Source organism: Papio anubis, chromosome 3 (genome assembly GCF_008728515.1).
Source record: "Papio anubis isolate 15944 chromosome 3, Panubis1.0, whole genome shotgun sequence".
NCBI lineage: Eukaryota > Metazoa > Chordata > Mammalia > Primates > Cercopithecidae > Papio > Papio anubis.
In genome coordinates this window covers 48,858,211-48,878,670 of record NC_044978.1, presented here as the reverse complement: position 1 = coordinate 48,878,670, position 20,460 = coordinate 48,858,211, and the positions used below count along the sequence as shown (strand labels likewise).

General features: G+C 42.2%; 1 protein-coding gene and 1 long non-coding RNA gene across 2 annotated transcripts in view; both read right to left on the bottom strand.

Moving 5' to 3' along the window:
• MAML3 (mastermind like transcriptional coactivator 3) overlaps positions 1 to 20,460 on the bottom strand; it is a 436,712-nt gene that overhangs the window by 375,797 nt on the left and 40,455 nt on the right. The gene's annotated exons all lie outside the window — the stretch shown is intronic.
• LOC110743204 lies at positions 3,240 to 10,472 on the bottom strand. The gene is made up of 2 exons (XR_002521872.2): positions 6,069 to 10,472; positions 3,240 to 4,123 (listed from the first exon to the last, which is right to left on the bottom strand). It is a non-coding gene; the product is annotated as an uncharacterized LOC110743204 (long non-coding RNA).

Here is a 20,460-nt window from a genome sequence, read left to right as displayed (position 1 = left end):
GCCTCCCAAAGTGCTGGGATTACAGGCTTGAGCCACCGCACCCAGCCAAGACTCATGTTTTTAAATAGTTTGTTTACTCTTCCTTCCTGGATCAAATCTATACCATCATGCACTGCATCAGGGCTTTTCTCTCAGAAGGCTGAAACCTCCCGATTGTTAAGGCAGCACCTTGGCTGTATTACCCTAGCCTGAGACTTCCTTTGGAGTGCATTTGGTCTAGCCATCAGGTTGTCCTGCTCACTGTGCAGTAAGCAGCATGATCCCCCTGACATTCCATCTTCTGGAGCCCCAGTAACCACAGGAGGAGGGCCAGCAGCTGAGGCTGAGCCGGAAGAGACCTGTTCTAGCTGGATCTGCACAGCCCAGCCTCTAGGTCTAAAATAAAACTCTTCTCTGCCAATGAGCTCTGCCAGGCCTGATGACGTAACAGGTCCCTTCAGTTCTATTTGCAGGCAAGGTCCATTTACATCAGGATTTCATCCAGGTAAGGGGGAATTTGGGAGGGGGAGGGAGTGAGGGACTCTCAGAGAATGGACCTGTCTTCCTATCATGCATGGAAAAGGTCTGAAAGAGCTGGTGAGGTGCCAAAGTAATTGTACACGTCATCTTGAGCTGTGCAAAGAGGAGCTGGCCTAGCTATAGCTAATTGCTATCCTCCGGCTATATGCTCCCCACTGAATACCAGAGAGGGGAATCTGTTCGGTGCATAACAAAGAAAAATCACAAGTAAAATAAAGCTAAGCAGCAGCCAGCCAATGCTGTGATGCTGCAACCGCCAACCATGGCCAGCCACACACAGGGAAACTCAGATTTGTCCTCACTCATCTTCTCTCAAGCCTTCTAATTAAGAAAACCTTAAACTTGGAACCAATTTACTCCTTTCTCGCTCTTTTTAAGTCATCACCCTGACCCATCTCTGATGAAGAGAGAGCACTTCAAACGACGGAGAGTAGTTCCTAAGATAGCCGGTGGCCAGCGTGAACTTCCTAATTAAGGACCCACACAAAAGTAACTTTCTCTTCTTCTGGGCTCTTTGTGTTTGTAAAAATGCGGCTTCAAGCTGAACAAACTATTTGATCATCTTCCCGCTTCCTTCCTCCTTTCCTCTGTCTGTCTGTCTGTATCGTTTCTCAGCTGATCAATAGCTGCCTCTCTGTGTCATGAAGTGTGCAATAAGCTGTTCTTTTTCTTTTGTCTCAAAGCCAGAAGACACTGTATGGAAAGACCAGTTCCTCTTCTCCCACCCTTCTCGCTGTGCTTGGCAGCCCAGTGGAGGTCTGGACGCTTGCCACTGAGTGCCAAGAGCAAAACCCAGGCCAATCAGCAGGGCGGATCCAAGCCCCCGACTGCAGCAGAGGTCCCTCTCCGCAGCCAGGCTGCAGCCACCCACAGCCTCGGGGCTGCCCTGACCCTGCCTCAGGCAGGAGCCCCGCCTCCTTCTCAAAGGACGTCACAAAGTACCTGCCCTTGGGGTGCCATACATCTTTCTTTGCTCTCTTTTTTCAGATTCAATTTGCCTGAATAGGAAGAACCTCTCCTTCTTCCTGCCTAATCTATTCCCAGAAATCCCAGCTGCTCTCCCCAACTTTCACAGAGCAAATCGGTAGGCCCACCACTGCCCATGTTGGAGATCACACTGAGCCTCGTCTGGACCCCCCACTGCTTCTGGAGCATCTCCATAGACAGGTTAAATCTGCATATCCAAACCTGAATCTTTCATCTACCTCTCCCACTGGACCCGCAATTGGCAACACCACCCTGCGCTCCAGGCTGAGGGTCAGGTTTAACTGTCCCCTCTTCTCATCTCCTACATCCTCTGCAAGCTTTCTAAATTTTATTTCACACACATTTCTCAAATCCAGCCCCCAGAATCTAGAGATAAGACCACAGCCCTAGTTCAAGCCCAAATCCATCCTCCTCACTGCCCTTCTTGCCCCCTCTTCTTTCCAGGGGGCACCTAACACAGAAGTCTAACTCCATTGCCCTGTGTCCCTCTGCCCTACCCTCCAAGCTCCCCAATAACATCTGAGAACCCATGTTCCTCTCCACTGTCACCCACGCACTTCATGAGGCAGTGACCTGCACTGTTCCTACCCCTGCAGGAAGCTTCCTGCTTTCTGCTCAGGCTCCACCCTCTCCACAGAAAGGCCCCTCCTCCCCTTCACCCAGCTAATAACTCTGACTTTGTGCAGGGACTCCCGACCTCCAGACTGGGCTAAGTGCTTCATACACATTTCTGTCATTGGATCAAGCTCCTGAAGGACAGGGACTGGGTAATATTTCCCTGTGTAGTCTCAGCGCCCAGTTACACACTGTGGGCTCCTGTTACACACAGCAGGCTCTCAGCAATTGGGATATTGCATTTGTACTTTCAAATTACTAGCTGATGCTCTCTATTACCTACCACAGAGCAATCAATACCTTAGTCTGCCTTAGACCCATTCTGGTGCTACCTATTTAAAGAAGGCAGACTCCTAGATACCAAGGGTTGTGTCTATGGAACATATTTTGTCTACAACTTACGCACTTTGGGGTACTTAATAATGCAGTGGAGTTGAAGATGATGACGGCGACAATGACGTCAACCAGGACAGGAAACGAGATGATTAGACATCCCTTATTCTCCAGGGCTGTGTAGCTGCTTAAAACAGTTCTCGATGAGTCACAGAATGACAGCTCATTTATCTTGAAACCTTAACTAACCAGAATACAGCATGGACCCTCAGTCAGACACACTTCTGAGAAGCCAAAATACATATCAGAAAGTCCACACGCTTGTCCACACACAAGTTAAAGAGGTAACTTGTGGAAGGGGTCACCTGGTCTGCATTCAGGGCCTATTTGTTCTTGCTTAACGTTCACCATGATAATCTGCGCGATCTCATTCCTCAGTCACAGCAAGTTATTTGACGTAAAATAGGAGAAGAGGCGAGGCAGCAAGAGGCTCCTGGGGACTGACGCAGTAGGAGCAGTGCAAAAGAGAACCCTGACAAACTTTAAAAGAACACAAAGTACACAGCAGTGTTGGGACGGCTCATGTTTAGGGACAAGTTCCACACATATTAACAAACCCTAATGACACCATCACACAATAAAGGTACATTATTTACCCTCATGATAATGAGCGAGACAGCAAGAGAGAGTTATATTCTGTGCAATATTTTCTACCTGCAGAGAAAAGGAAGTTGAGAGAATATTTTAAGATGATTTCTATCAAGGTGACTTTTTTTTTTTTTTAAGGAGTTTTAGCATTTACTGGAGTAGATTGCGTTTATCTGGAAATTTTACTGCTGAGATACCTGACAAATGAGCCATTGCTTAACTTCATCCAGCAGGGAACTATTAGCTAACCGCGGCACAGGCCTTGCCCACCAAGAGTGCACAGCCTAAAACAGCCCAATACCCTGGAGAAAACATTTGTATATTTAGTTTTATTTTAAAACACAGTGAAACAGGAAATTGTATCTGCCAGAAAACTACCAAATATAGCATGTCCCACACCTCCCCATCCATGCAAAACACAAATGGACGAAGATTTCAATTTAGGGCAAGAGCACAAGAGATGAATCTATTGCAAGGCAGGTTCCACTTGGGAAACGATCATCTTCTTTTGGTCTTGATAACCCACTCTCCTCAGTCTCTCTCTCCTTTCCTCTCTCCCTCCATCTTTCGCTGCCTCATCTCAGCTCCTTCAATGTATAGGAGCTGCTTAAACGAAGGAGAAGACGAAGCCGAGGTTTTGTTCGCTTTGTTACAGTCCCATGGTCATTTCCTTAGTAGGTCAGCAAGTACAACCTAAGTAAATCCAAAGAAGGGAAGGATGAGAGATACTTGGTTATTTTTCACAAAAGATGGGACTTGGAAATGGGATTTTTAAAAGTTGAGAAGTATTAAAGGGAAAATCTTCCCGAAACCAGATATTGAAGAAGGAATGTACTGAAGGAAGACAGAGGGTGAAGAGTGGCCAGAAAAAAAAAAAAAAAAAAAAGGTTTATTTTATAAATAATACCAAAGAGTTAAGTGGAGAGAATAATGGGAAAGAAGCTAAAGTCTGGCCACTTAATCTGACCATACCTGCAAAACTGGAAATTTCACAACCTCGTCTTCAAGCTTACGTTCCTTCCTGGCGACAAGAGGGAAGTGAAGACTTTTAACCAGATGGGAAAAGTTACCACAATATTTCCAATACTACGTTTCCACCAAATATTTCCAAACTGGCACAGGACAGAGGGCATGAACCAGCTATCACTGACTGGCTTGACATTTTTGTCAACCTGCCTGTATTAAGAAACTTGTCTTGAAAATAGCATTTTTATTTAAAGCTAAAAGTCTTCAAGTCCTCCACATGTTTTTCTCCACTATGAAGTATTAAAATAGAGAGAATAAGCTATCATTCATTTATTCAATATTTACTGAACACCTATTAATTATGTGCTCAGTCCAGGGAGTTCTTAAGAGTTCTCACATTATCAAAAACTGGGAGAACTTCTATTTTGCATGTGTGAAGTGTGTTTATTTATACCCAAACAATATTGTGATACTGAACATTTGTAGTTCACCCAAAATATTTGCAGTACGCTCAAAAGGGCAAAGGTTTTTTGAATCTCAGCTCTATTACATACAAATTGCACGTCCTTGGGCAAATTATTTCTCTAGACCTTGTTTTCTTCATCTGTGTAATGGGGAACTAGGTTTCATCATTTTTTATGAAGATTAAGTGAAATATTAGCTGGCAAGCACTTAACAGAAGCTGGCACATGGCATTCAAGCAATCATGCATTTAGTAAATATTTACTGAGCACCTCATATATGCCAGGCTCTGTTGTAAACACAGAGCTTCAGCAACCAAAAGGAGAAGCCAGATTCCCCCTTTCTTATCCTTCCCATATCATCACCAGGACTTCTCAAGGGCTCTGAAAACCTGTGAAAACGAAACCAAGTGGATGCCGCACCAATGCCAAACACCATTAATTTCAATATCTCATGGCGATCTGCATCAAGGATTGAATTTTCAAGTGAGATTCATGCTGCCCATGAGTCCTGGGCACAAAGGCCATGTGGCTACTGGTCTGCATCAGGCTATTCACCTGGGGACCCGAAAGCAGAGCCTTGGAGCCACCACACCCTGGCCTCCAGGGTTTAGACAGAAATAGAATTTAAGAGACATAGATTGCTGTCTCTCTTGCCTTTTTGCTCTTAAAATGAGAAAGGTGACTTATTTAGAGGTCGGGGAGGGATGCAGCTCTATTCAGAGGAAGTTCCCACATGAACTGCTACATCGTTTCTCTGACTCATTTTTACTTTTCCTCCCCATTCCTTCCCAGCCCTCCCTTGATGTCCTGGTCTGTTCCATATGTGGTACAATAGGCTCTTTGTTTACAAGATTCTAATGTGCAATAAAATCAGTTATGAGGCCAAGAATAATTTATGCACAAAAAAATAAGGACAGTAAAATTGACATGAATTGTATGTTTTACAGTACTTTTTGATCTGTTACATTCCTGTTGATAGAATTGATAGACACTAGCTAAAAACCTTAAGTGGAAGTATATCACATTGGAAGTATATCACACACACACGCAAACAACTCAGAAGCAAAACATTTTCAAAAGCCTCAAGCAAAATACTGAGTTCTTAATTTTGTTACTGGCACAAGCATTCACCCAGTCTCACAAGTAAGAAATCTGTAGCTATTTTCTTTTTTTCCTTTCTTTCTGTCTTTGTTTTTAGAGACAGGGACTCACTCTGCCACCCAGGCTGGAATACAGTGGCACCATCATAGCTCACTGTAGTCTCGAACTCCTGGGTTCCAGCAATCCTCCCACCTGGAGTTATTTTCAGTGGGTAAGGCAAGGTTTCATCAGAAATCATAGACAGTTTGTAGCCAAACATGCTTGGCTCTTGAATGTCAATCCTATTCAGGCTAGGAGGTTTTTAAACATCTCAAAGCCTCAGGTACTGCATATGAAAAATGGATTTTGGCAAAAATTACATAAACGATAAGCAGAATATCTGAACACATTTGGCAACCAGAAAGTTATTTCTCCAACCTCCCTTCCCCAACACACCTCTCAAAACCTTTCTTTTCCATTCTAGCATTCAGTCTCAGCTTTCCTGGACTACTGCCCTCCAACAGGTTTTTCAGCCTTTTGTCTGCTACTCCTTCAAACCATACCAAACCTGCTATTAGAAACAGCATTCAAAAATCAGAAATTTGATCATGGCACTCCCTGCCACAAATCGTCCTATGGCGATAACATTCAGAACAAATCTGCATTCAGAGTAAAGTCCGCATGTCCCCAACCCATCTGTTCAGCCTCACCTCCCTCACGACCACCCCACCCCTGCCCCTTGAGCGACCGCGGCCCCCACGTTCCAGGCACCCAGTCATTTGGGAGTGGAGCAGGCCATCTGCTCTGGTGCGTGGACTCTCACTGCCCCTCCTCCAGGATGCCAGCCCCACTCCACCAGCTCCCATCTGTAGAGATCGCTGTCTCCTTCCAGGCTCAGCCGCAGTGCCACTTCCTCTCTGCAATGTTTCCGGATTTCCTCTGCTGACTCAAGCCTCCACTCATATGTCTATGCCTTTCTCAAGTTTATTATTTAAGCTTTTGTTTTCTAGTTATCCATATCTATGAGGGTCCACCCCCCTAGACTCAGTTCCTCCATGACAGAGACCAAATTATATTCATTTTTACAAACAGTCCTCAAGTTTTATCATTCCTTGCAAGAAGAAAATAAAACCAAATACACAATTGATTGAACTGAAAGGACAGAATGAGGATAGAAGAAACTAAACAATGTGAATAGAGGCATTTCTTAGTGGAAAAACATATATATGTGTGTGTATGTTTGTATGATATAAAAATGGAGCAAGCCATTCCCAAAGTACTTCAAATTCTGGCAAAACTAAGATGCACTTAAACTGAAGTCTTAGGTGTATTAAAAAAAATTTTTTTCAAAAACCTCAGCAAACCACAGAGGTATACACCATATGTGGTAGATTAAAAATGACCACAAATTATTTGATCCTTCTTCCATGGACAGATGTGTCTATTCCACGCCCCCCACTTTCCCACTTTTAAAGGTGAGTTGCCCGTAACTGCTTGGACCAATCAAGTATGGGAGTGAGTTTGAATATGGGAGTGATATTATGCCATTTCCAAACCTAGCGCTTAATATGATTAACAGCTTTAGCCTTGGCCTCTTGGAACCCTGGGCTTCCTTATAAGAAATATGATTACCCTAATAGAGAAATGACATGGAGAGGCTCCGAGGCTCCATGGAGAGGCAGACGGGCCTAGCGGGGAGCTCAGTCTTCCAGACATCCTTGCCAAGGTGCCAGGAAGGCGAGTGAAGCCATATCGGATCCTCCAGACCACAGCAGCCACTGACTGACTAACAGCAAGGGACCTACATGTACAGATGCTACATGGAATAGAAGAATCACCCAGCTAGCCCTGCTCAAACAAAATCACAGATATAATCAAATAATGGTTGTTTTAAGCCATCAAGTTTTGGTGTGGTTTGCTAGTTAGCAGTAGGTAACTGGAACACAATCTTAATCCCTTTTGGCTCAGCATCCCACCCTACCTAATAGAATACGTTTCCTCCAAAGGGAAGAAAGTGGCCTTGTGTAGAACAGAGCTCCCAAGTCACTGATGGTCTAGGTGAGGGGATGAGAAACCCATCAGGCTCTTGGACAGTTGCAGTTGTAATGCACATGTGTAATGCGTAATACACATTTCTTTAAGATAAGTTCAGTTCACCCACAGCTGTTCTGTCAATAGATATTGGGGCAAATATGGTTAATAACTTCAGAAACAATTTGGTAGAATACTACTCAGGAAGACAGGAGACCCTCCATTCCAGTCTCTTACCATCCACATCTCTTGTGTATATGAGAAAGAAATGTTTGTGTCTTCATTTGCCTAGCTATCACATGAAGAGAAGCATATGTGATACCTCTTAGATCAGTGTAAATTAGAAATGAAATGAGGTTATGTATTGAAAACACCTTCAGTTCCTTGGCCAAAAAAATGCTAGCTAAACTCAAGTTACCATCATTATTTTGCAAATATGTTGTTCTACTATATAAAATACCCTAAATTAGTAAATGCAATTCCATGTGCTGGGTCAGCTGAGCATTTTTTTTTTTTTTTTTTTTTTTTACATTTGCCAGATTCCCCTTGTTTTGTGTTTCTAGTCCATAGAACAACACTAAAATATATGGAGAGTTTAACTAACTTTTGAAAAAGAAATAACACAAGTTGGAACCAGAAGAAGTCATCTGGGCCATAAGTTTGTGTCTTCTATGAGCCATCAGCCAGACAAAATGCAGTGGGAAACTTGAAACTTAACATGTATAAATGATTTGTGTTGTTTTGTTTTGATGCTAAGTAAATTAGAAAATGGACACTAGCCTGTGCTTGCTTGTGGGCATAAATTCTCCATCTATGAGAAGGCATGAATTGAGGCACTATATTGATTACATTATGTCATTTATTCTCATCCAACTCTCTACTGTAGAAACATTTTCTAGCCGCATCTTCAAGATGGGAAAGGGAAGCCTAGAGAGACTTCATTATTCTCCTGTATTTGCATTTAGCAATTGCTATTGCTGACATAAGAAAACAACACAGGGTGGCTTGAACAACAGAAATTTATTTTCTCACAGTTCTGGAGGCTGGAAGTCCAACATCAAGGTGCCAGCAAGGCTGGTTTCTCCTGAGGCCTCTATCCTTGGCTTGCAGATGGCCGCCTCCTATCTGTGTCCTCACACGTGGCCTTTTCTCTGTGCATGCTTATGCCTGATGGCTCTTCCTCTTAAAATGACACCAGTTATACTGGATTAGGGCCCCACCCTTATGACCTCATTTAACCTTAATTATCTCCTTCAAGGCCTGCGCCCTCCAAATACAGTCACATTGAGAATTAGGGTTTCAACCTACGAATTTTGCAGGCACATGAGTCAGTCCCTAAGAACTCTCCAAATCACCAAGCCAGTCAGTCAGAGCCGGGGTACACACCCTGGCTCCCTGCCATTGCCTATGGTCTCCCTGATTACTATACGTGGTGCTTCACCATCCCATCACTGCCTCAGTCTGTGTCCGTAGAAAATGGCCTTGTGTGGTCATCATTACGCATCACCAACAAGTGAAGAGAATGAAGGCCACAGTAGGAAGTAAAGGAAAGAAGGGGAGCTGAAGCTATAGGAAGACAAATGTAAAATCCAGAAAAACTGACCCTTAGCAAGGCAGGAAGTGCAGCTGACACCCAAACCTATTCTATGGCCAAGACTCCTCTCGCCGTCCCCATGATGCGGGCTTTGTTGTAACTGCAGGGAACTCCCCGACTCCACTCTCAACGGTGAGGAAGAACTACTGCTTGCTCTCCTATTAGAAGTCACTGGCAGGGCACAACTCAATCACATGCTTTTTGCAAAATTACAAGATAATATACAATTTAATTTTTTCATCATATTTTTGCAACCAAAAAGTTTCAAAGGCCTTGGAGTGCTATATAGCTAATAAATGCAATTAATAAAGATTTTGTGATCAGCTAAAACAGGTTAGATCCCAAAAAGCAAGACATGGTTTTTCTCCCTCTTTCAGATAATGCAGGGAAGCATCTCATATTTACAAAGCACAAGCTTTCAACTATATTGGATTTTCCTTTTAAAAAGAACAATAATTTAAAGTGGCTTCTAGCAATGTTAGGTACATTTAAATGGGTATTTGTGTTCTGAAAATCCTAATTGGAACTCTTTTATTGTTGTTGTTTATGTGTGTGTGTGTTGTGCTTCTGAGAGAGGGCTGAGGTTCTTTTGTGCATTAGAAAGCCTTTCATCTAAAATTCCAGTTTCATACAAAATTAAACTGGCATATTGGAGATACAACTTTATAGAAAGCACTAAGACAAACTGAAGTATTGTTTTTAAAAGACAGGAAAAATCAAAATGGTTTTTCTATGTGAATCATTCTACAACAAATATGAGACACAGCAGGAAGGATATATCTTGGACCAAGATGACATCCATGTTGCCCATGACCTGCCGCTTATTACGTCAGCTTCCTGGGGACTGCAAGCTGGTGAAGCCTGACCAGCTAAGCCTAAGGCATTGCTAATGAGGTAAAAATGCTGCATCACCTTCATTTGTGTTGGCTACTACCACATTAAGATCAAAAATGCATTCTCAGCTTCACCAAAGCAGAGACCAAATTTTGGTTTACAAACCAGCCCATCCTATTGTTCAGGAAATGGCTCAAACAAGGGTATTTCTCCACTATTCTCTCAGTAAAGATACAGTATGTGCACTGTTGTACACATCATATCACTCACTTCTGTTTTTAAATAGAGATGATCATCTGGTATTAAAAATAAATAATAAGGCTGAGTGTGGTGGCTCATGCTTGTAATCCAGCACTTTGGGAGGCCAAGGCGGGAGGATCACTTGAGCCCAGGAGTTCAAGATCAGCCTGGGCAACAAAGAGAAATCCAATGTCTACAAAAAATTTTAAAAATTAGCCAGGCATGGTGACACATGACTGTGGTCCCAGCTATTCAGGAGGCTGAGGCAGGAGGATTGCCTAAGCTCAGGAGGTCGAGGCTGCAGTGAGCGCTGTCTCAAAAAAAAAAAAAAATCAATTTTATATATATATATAACATATGTATATACATGAATGTATATATACATATATATAAATGTGTGTGTGTGTGTGTGTATACATATATATAATTTTTTTTTTTTGAGACAGGGTCTTGCTCTGTGACTCAGGCTGGAGTATAGTGGCCCAATCTCAGCTCACTGCAACCTTCACCTCCTGGGTTCAACCTCCATCTCCTGGGCTCAAGAGATCCTCTTACCTCAGCCTGATGAGCAGCTGGTATTACAGGCACACAACATCATGCCCAGTTCAGTTTTGTGTCTTTCTGTGGAGATGAGGTTTCGCCATACTGCCCAGGCTGCTCTCAAACTCCTGAACTCAAGCGATCCACCCGCCTCGGCCTTCCAAAGTGCTGGGATTACAGACATGAGCCACTGCATCTGGCCATAATATATACATTTTTTAAGTACCTTAAATAAAATAATAAAGACATCATTATAAAACTTTTTTATTTTTTTTAAACCAAACCAAAGAGATTTAAAATTACATATTTTTAATGTGTATTTTAATAGACTATGAGTGGCACTGTCCTTCATTAATTCAAGGCCTTTCAGCTTTTCTCCCTAAACTTTCTGAGTGGGCACAGAGGATCCAGAGTGTTTATGTAAGGAGTAAAAGAAAAGTCCTGATATTTCCACCAGAATCCCTTGCTTAGCAGAAATATGTCCCAGCATCCTTATCCTGAAACTCCCTGACTTAGCTGCCACAAAAACACCCTCCACGTTCCTCAAAGCCACCACCCCCATCACGTAACTCAGGCCTGAGAAAATTGTGTCCTATCAAAGAAAAGATGTGCAAAATAAAGTCCTTTTATGCTAGTGCACATTCTTGGATGAAACATCTTATTTGTAACTGCAGAAAAGACATTTTTAAATGGTGATCAAAACAATCATGATACCAGATTTACCCAGCAGTGAATCCAGAAGTTTCATGAGCAACTCGACTATCCTGGTCTTAGTCAGACACTTCATTTTAAGTTCTCATCAAGTCTCCTGCTCCTGCTCTACTTTTTCAGAGCTAAACTAAACCCAGGTAAGTATCAAGGACCCCCACAGACCCTCTTAGTACCTTATGGAATAAATAGTCGGAATTAAACATGAAAAAACCCAAAGGGTCAGCCCATGCTCTGTCTGACAAAACAGGATTATTCCCTACAGGGCATTTTCAAGTTAGATCGCACTCATTTTTCTTGTTCACAAAGCCTTGTATTGATAAAGTATAATAAACAGCTGCCTGTTTAAATAGTTTCACTGACAAATTAATAAGTGAGCATGTAACTCTGGGAAGCTGCCTTCCCCAGTCTGGTCAATATACCCATCACACATCAATCAAGTGATGGAGACACTGGCCCGGCCCAGGATAAGGATGCTGGAATCCTGGGATCCTGGTGTGCAATCACCCGATGAAATAACTAGGAGAAAACATTTCTATTCTTAAAAAAATTATAGCTGAATATCAGTTGGCCATAGCTTTCCAAATTCAAAAGAGATTTGAAATGAGCCAGCCTGGTTTTTCTACCTCAGTGGCTCCTAATCCCAGGTTTAGGACTCCTCACTAATAATTCCATCACTCTGCATTATGCTATACACTAGGGGCAGTCATCCCAAAATGAAGGAATCACTCATCGTCTTTATTTCAGGAAATTTCTTGGTAAAACTGACTTTAAGGGAAAAAAAAAGAGCCCCTCCTGAGGCATCTAAAAAGATGTGGGGAGAGAAGGCTCAAATTAATTTTCCATTTCCTGTTTTTCCAAAAATCTTTCTCTTTGATTAGACATTCCCTGCTTGGAAGCAAAGGTAGATTGACTAATCCTTCTAATTAGCCCTGGTTGTCACAGAAATACTCTTTTCCTTCTAATTGCTCTCAACTTTCATAAGCCCCCATTCTGGTCAATGGATTTATAACTCTCCCAAGTAAATTTCCTTACATGATACACATGGTAAATTGCTATATGCTGCTAGTGTTAGAAGCACCAATCCAACAGAAGTATGCATTTGTGTGTGGGCATGTGTGTGCACACCCACAGAGAAGTGACCACAAAAGTCATGAAGAATCTTCCTTATGCAAGTGTGACCTTAACTCTGCTTTCTTATTAAAAAAAAAAAAAAAATCAGTATTTCCAAATACCTCTAAAGTACTAGGACTTAAAATTGTATGTGAATTTATTGCAGCGTGGAGACTGCTGCACACCAATACTCAATTTTATCACCTTTAATGGCTTTAATGTTTACCCTTTTTCTTAATCATTGGTGTTGCAACCACCTGGACTATTTGTAAAGCACTGGCAACCAAACGCAGCTTGAAAGCAATTCACTGTTTTTCTTTTCTAGTCTAAAATATGAAGACTTAGCAAAATCCTGAGATTAATTCTGAAGTAAAACTTGTTAATAAACAAGTTAGGTTTAAGAAGAGTGGGGGTTTTTGTTTGTTTGTTTTTTGAGACGGAGTTTCGCTTGTCGCCCAGGCTGGAGTGCAATGGCATGATCTCAGCTCACTGCAACCTCTGCTTCCTGGGTTCAAGCGATTCTCCAGTCTCAGCCTCCTGAGTAGCTAGGATTACAGGCGCCTGCTACCACACCCAGCTAATTTCTGTATTTTCAGTAGAGACAGGGTTTCACCATGTTAGCCAGGCTGGTCTCAAACTGCTGACCTCAGGTGATCTGCCCACCTTGGCCTCCCAAAGTGCTGGGATTACAGGCATGAGCCACTGCACTCGGCCAAAGAGTGGTGTTTTTATAGAAACAAGAAAATTAAAATGCAGAGAATTTATAAACATTACTGAATGGAGGACCAATCTCCTTAATATATATAAACTACACAATGAAAATATATTGGTCAGCGGTTAACGCAGAGATTAAATTTAAGTCTAGTTTTCAATCAGTTACTTGGGTCTTACAGCTGAAGAACCATCACCATTGAGTCCTTCGAATGTACAAACCTTCCTCATTTTAATGATTTGGATTATTTGTCTAGTACTGATGGGTTACCAGTCTCTTCACCTGTTCTGTCTGATACATCCTCTTATTTAGGGTCTCACAGACTATGGATGAAAAAATGCCTTTTTTTTTTTTTTGAGACAGACTCTCACTCTGTCACCCAGGCTGGAGTGCAGTGCTATGATCTCGTCTCACTGCAACCTCTGCCTCTTAAGTTCAAGTGATTCTCCTGCCTCACCCTCCCGAGTAGCTGGGATTACAGGCGCCCGCCACCACACATGGCTAATTTTTGTGTTTTTAGTAGAGACCGGGTTTCTCCATGTTGGCCAGGCTGATCTTGAACTCCTGACCTCAGATGACCTGCCAGCCTCGCCCTCCCAAAGTGCTGGGATTACTGACATGAGCCGCCGTACCCGGCCAAAAAAAATGCTTCTTTAAGTGAAAAGAACCCTCAGCCAGAGTGATTTAAAAAAAAAAAAAAAAAAAGATGATGATGATGGGGTGAGCAAAAACATATTCTCAGAAAAGGCACTGAGAGAAAAAAAAAAAAGAAATGGGGAAAAAAAAATCGAGAGGGAACTACCATGCAAGTTAACAGCCTCTAGCCTGTAAAGACTTAAAAGGAAATAACCACAACCATAATCTTTGAATCCCCAATCACATATATGACAAAAGACATACTGGGCTTGTCTTGCAAACTCTAGAAGATCACTTTATATACCTTTCCCCATCCCCTATCCCTCCCAACCCAAGAGGTATGCACATGTGCATACACACACGTGGGCCACAGTCTCACTGTTCTATGTCTCTACTCATGCTGCCCCTCAGCCTGAAATGCCCTTTCCTCTTCATCTACCTTCAAATTATCCTTTAATAACCTGCTCTACCATGGGCTACTCTTGGGAGCAGGCTGTCCCCTGCTTTGTGCTCCTCAGTGCATATGTCTATTATGGCATTTAAGCTGTCCTGTAGTCATTAAATGCTTCCCTGAGTCTCCAACAAAACTGTGAGCTCCCTGATGGCAAGGCTGGTCTGTACATTCCTTGAAACCACAAGATCAAAGAAAAACTACACAGTCTGAAGTCAGGCATACCACATTTGGACTTTGGTTTTGTCAAGGTTCTTATCTACGAAATGATAATGGTATGTCTACTTTTCAAGATCATTGTGGAGATTAAAAGATTTAATGACCTAGCTAGCACATACTAAGTGCTCAACAAATGTTAGATTCTACTTCCTTCTGATTAGCAAGACCAAGCAAAATTCCCCCCATTTAGTGTATGTTCAATCCATGTGTGTTGGATTAAACTGAATCTCTCATACTCTGATCGGTTATATCCCATGGGATGTAAGAGTAATCTTTTCACCTACTCTTGTTAAGCTAAATTTGAATACTGAAGAATATGCCAAAGAAGATAACTCAAGTGAAATGTCAGAAGCTGGGGTCACACTGCCTGACTCAGGAGCCCTACCAGGAAACAACCACTGCCTCATCTGCTGTGCTTGGCTCTGGAAGGAACACACTGCCCAGCCCAGGAATACTTCTTTTTAAACTTCCTGGTCCCTCTTTTTTCTCAAATATAACATAGATATGGAAACATATTTTTCTTCTTATTTATAAGACTGCATGGCTAAATGAGAACTATAAAGCTAGTTTCAACTTGTTGAGACAAAGCACCACACAGTCACACATACAAGTTACACTTACTGTCTCAACATTTGAAGGTTTCAGTTGAAGGCATTTATCAATGTTTAAGAGGGAGGAGACTGAGAAAAGAGAAGAGAGAAGAAAAAAAGAGGAAAGAGGGGCGTATGACAACTATGCTTGACGAAAAGAAACCCCTCCACAGTTGAAGGTATCCTCCTACATTCAAGTAGACGTAGTCCAGTATGCATAACAGAGTACAACTCTATACTCTATGCAGTAGTTACAGTGCTCTACTGGAATTTTATGGTAATGATTTCTTACAGTTCTCACTAGCAAAAATTCAGTGGTGCTCTCTGGAAAAAGGAGGACTGAAACCTCTTTCAGAGTGCAGAACTAGTTCCCTAGCCCCCAAGCCAAGCTTCTAGACCACACGGTGTTTCCTTGCCTCCTCGGAAGCTACTGCATTATCACATTAGATCAAGGGGGAAGCAGAAAGGTATCGTGTTAACAATATGTACACAGACAGCCATGCAACGCCCAGAAACCATTTCTTCTTTTAATAGTCCACTTTCATCTTATTAATAAAAAGTAACTCCTACTTCTTCAGAATCTCCTAGAGCTTATAACGGAAAGCTTTCCTTCAACTAGGCTTGCTTTTCTCCAGCTGATCCTATAAACACTGCTGGCAATTTTTTCCCCAATGCCTCTAACATATTTTCACTTAGCACCAGTTTGATGTATAAGATCTGACAGCCCGGCAGTTATAGGCCACCTGCATCACTGTCGCCATGACAACAGTGAAAGACAATCCATGATCCCATGCCCTGGTCACACGTTTCAATACAGCTTATCTGTCCAAAGCCACTGAGTCTAATGGAAGAGAGTAATTACCATCTTCCACTCATTGTCAAAATTCCCACCATATAATGCTCTTCAAAATTATTTTATTCCTCTCACATGGCTGCTTTGCAAAAACTAAAAGAAATCTTAAGTGGAAAAGGGGGTGGGTGGGAGAAAGAGGAGGCTGTGACTGGTATAAATGGAGCCACCTGTGCATGAACTGTCCCTTTGCAGCCAAGGAATGCACCAGCCAGCAAGAAGGATACATGAACAACTCTAGTTCACCAATGATCATCTCAAGATTTTTTAAAATTTGAGTAAGGAAATTAGACAGTACAATGTCCTAGTTTTTGGCCTATTCTAAAGGCATTTCATTACTACCAACAAAACACTTGCATAGGGGCGATGACCGCATGCAGCAGGCACAGTGACACTGCACAGCGCAACAGTTCAGGCGAGTGGAAAGGGGGAAACGGCAGATGCCTTCCACACGAACACTTTTCCTATCATCGTTTTTCCAGCATTCTTCACACCTTTCCTTCACGCTCTAATAATAAGATGGATACTTGACTGTCCGGCATTTGCATTCAGTACTGCATATTCCTGGTGCTGGGTACAACCCCATCTTTGAGCAATATCTCATTCACGCAGTATTAAAAAGTGAACTTTGACCAGCAAACACTTTCTGTGGAAAAAAGCCTTGTGGAGAAAAGTACTTACAGGAAAGAGTAATTAAATTTAAAGGCAACATTCAAAGTCACATGGACTTGAAAAGCAAACTACAAAGAGCAAAAAATGGACAAAAGGGCACAGAGAAAGATAACCCTCCCAGTGCAGGCAGCTCAAATCTTAGTAAGACCGCTTCATCCTTCTTGAATGTCAGTCATATCCACAGGAACAAAATCATGCCCATTATCCATTCCCTAACTACCAATAAAGTTACACGAAGTGGTACCTAGCTTTGTGGTTAGCATAAAATACCCTAGTAAGAAAAAATAAGCAATTTCATATGATGGAATAAATACCAACCCATGAAAGGACAAGAGTGATGTAAGTTTTTAGAAAGTATAAATAATGAATTCTTAGATTAGTATTTGCGCACCTGTCAGAATGGGCCTGAAATGTTTTATTTATGGCTAAATCCTAAAAACCACAGCCATAAAACATTTAACCAGCTGTCAGCACATTATAGGCACGAACTGACACTACCTATGTTATGTATTAAACATGGCATAGCACAATAATTAAACACTACTGTACATTATACAACAAACAAGGAAAGCCTGATTAGCCTCTGTAACATAGGCACGTTAATTATTTGGTGGCTGCTGGACGGGTCTTTTTATCTTTTTCTTGATCACCTTGGGCCACCAGCCTGTTCATTAGCAGTCCTCAGAGGAGGCTGGAAAAAGACGGTATGAGATGCAACTGAGGATTAGCCTACTAATGGAAAAATTCAATACTTTGCATCATTTTCTACAGGATATCACAGATAGAGATGCATGCAAACACATGGATGTTCAGTAATCTTTGGTTAACATGGCCAACCCAGACATTCCAATCAATCCTGCCAATTTATAACACTTCAGTGAAGCATTTTCAAATAATCCTGTGTGGATTTCACTTAGTCATCCTAGCTTTGTCCCCCTCCCCTTATAGTGGAATTTGACAAACATCATTTAGATAACAAGGGCTAGATAAATAAAAATGATTTCATAGAATAGAGCTGGAAAACTCAAGTTGTCATTGGTAAAGGAATTTCCTGTTACTCATCCCCACTGTGGGAGAATACCCAACTTGTAACTTGTCTTCTGTAATCTTCATTTTAAAAGGATTATTTCTCCTATACCACCTCAAAGAGCAAACTTTGAAAACTAGCTCAGAAACCTCTTCTTAAAGAAGCCAAAGCTTCCACAATCAATAGAAGGAGTGGAAGTATTTGTTCTCCTCTTCCAGCTTGCCATGTCAGTGGCCCCAACCCTCACCCTTGCCCTCCTCAGTAGTTCTTTGTCTTCTTGATCTTGACATTTTTGAAGATTACAGGCTCATTACTTTATAGATGACCCTTGGTTCTGGTTCATCTGATGTTTCGTCATGATTAGACTCCGGTAACTTTTCACATTAACACAGAAATAATGCTATGTCCTTTTCAGTGCATAATATCAAGAGGCACACAATGTTTGTTTGTCTCTATATGAGTGATATTAACTTGGATTATTTGGGTTAAGTGATATCTTCCAGATTTTTCTGCTATAAAGTTATTACATTTGCTTTTGTAATTAATTAATAAGCAATTTGTGGGGAGATACCTTGAGACTACATAAATATCCTGTTCCTATCAAACGTTCACCCACCAGTCTTAGCACATGTTGATGATTCTGTAACTTCATCATTTTTTTTTTCTCTTGAGACAGGGTCTCACTCTGTTACCCAGGGGGAGTGCAGTGGTGCAATCACAGTTCACTGCAGTCTCGACCTCCCCAGGCTCAAGCAATCCTCCTGCCTCAGCCTCCTGAGTAGCTTGAACTACAGGCATGTGCCACCATACTAGCTAATGTTTCTATTTTTTTGTAGAGACAGGATCTTGCTATATTGCCCAGGCTGGTCTTGAACTCCTGGGCTCAAGCGACATGCCCACCTCGGCCTCCCAAAGTGCTGGGATTACAGGCATGAGCCACTACACCCAGCCCATAACGCTTTTTATACTTACTAGCTGACTCTCTACGCAAGAGCTTTCACCTCTCCCCTCATTTGTTTATTTCATCAATTTCTGTATCAGTCTGAATTTATAAATTCGTATTTCATTTAACTGGTTATAATTCATTACCATATTTATTTTGATTGTCAAATTCTCCCAATCTGTCCAGTGGAAGCCCATCAAACTGGCCCCTGTGTCCTTTTGATTCTTTGACAATTCCCCCTACTTTCTGGCCCAACTAGATATTCAGGCCCATGTTGTACTTTCCCTGCCCCAGCCCAAGAACGTAGCCATTTCTCCAAGTCATCTTCCATAGTTTTAAAGGTAACATGTTGACTTGGTGGTTTCCAATATAAAAATAAGCATCAATCTGTTCAATGCTGAATGGAAACATCACTGGTCAATCTACAGAAAGTAGCCAGCGAGTGCAGCTTTTTCCATGTGCTCACTCGCAGTCACACTGAAACTGGCTTTGCTTCTGGCCACACACAGCTGGGCTATGAAAGCCATGGGCAGCTGAAGGTCAGGGAGGAGAAAAGTGAGAACACAGAGATCAGAGTTCCAAAGCAATAATGCAAGACGGTGGCAACAAGGGCCAGCACACCAGCCAGTCTGCCCGCAGGGCCAAATGTAGCAAAGACTCTTTTCAGAACCAGTAGAGCTTGCCCAGGAGGTGTGGGTTCCTTCCCTTCTTGTGCCAGGACCAAATTATTTATCATATTCCATTTGTTCAGAAAATTGCATCTGGTTCCATTTTACATATATAATTGCATAGTAATCTGTGACTCGTCTATGAGAGAGAAAATATTGCTATTTGTTCTTTTCAGAAAGAAAAAATAAAGCATAAAGAAACTTGCCTGTGATGCTCAGAAGCAAGGGGAGTTTCGAGTTTTGTAGGGCCAGAAGTCTATAATATTTTATCCTTTAAGAACAAAATTACTGACCGGGCGCAGCGGCTCATGCCTGTAATCCCAGCACTTTGGGAGGCCAAGGCGGGTGGATCACAGGGTCAGGAAATCGAGACCATCCTGGTTAACACCGTGAAACCCCATCTCTACTAAAAAATCCAAAAAATTAGCTGGGCCTGGTGGCGGGCGCCTGTAGTCCCAGCTACTCAGGAAGCTGAGGCGGGAGAATGGCGTGAAGCCGGGAGGCGGAGCTTGCAGTGAGTTGAGATCACGCCACTGAATTCCAGCCTCGGCGACAGAGCGAGACTCCATCTCAAAATAAAATAAAATAAAATTACTAATTAAAAAAAAGTAAAGCACGACTATATGAAATTTCTAGGGCCCCTTGCTGAACCTTGTAAAGGGCTGTGCAAGGGAAGGAACTTGAGGTCAAGTTTCATTAGTCTCATGGAAAAAGTCCTCCTCTGCCCAGAAGTAGTTACAGCTTCTCGTCATGGAGCACAAGGTCCAGCACTGTAGTAGACTATTTCTTTAACGATGCCAGTCAGCCCTTCCACTGTTCTGGGAGAATCAGCTCTTCCAGGTTCTATTCCAGTACACAGTACCAACTACCTTCCTACTCGGTGGCCTTCAAACTCCACCAATGCCTTTCAACATAAAACAGGAAAGCAACCAGAACTCCCACAAAAGCTTGGAAGCAACCTGTTTAGCCCTAGAGGAGGAGAGTCTTGTTGGGTGTTTGTTAGCTAACTTCACCTGTGCA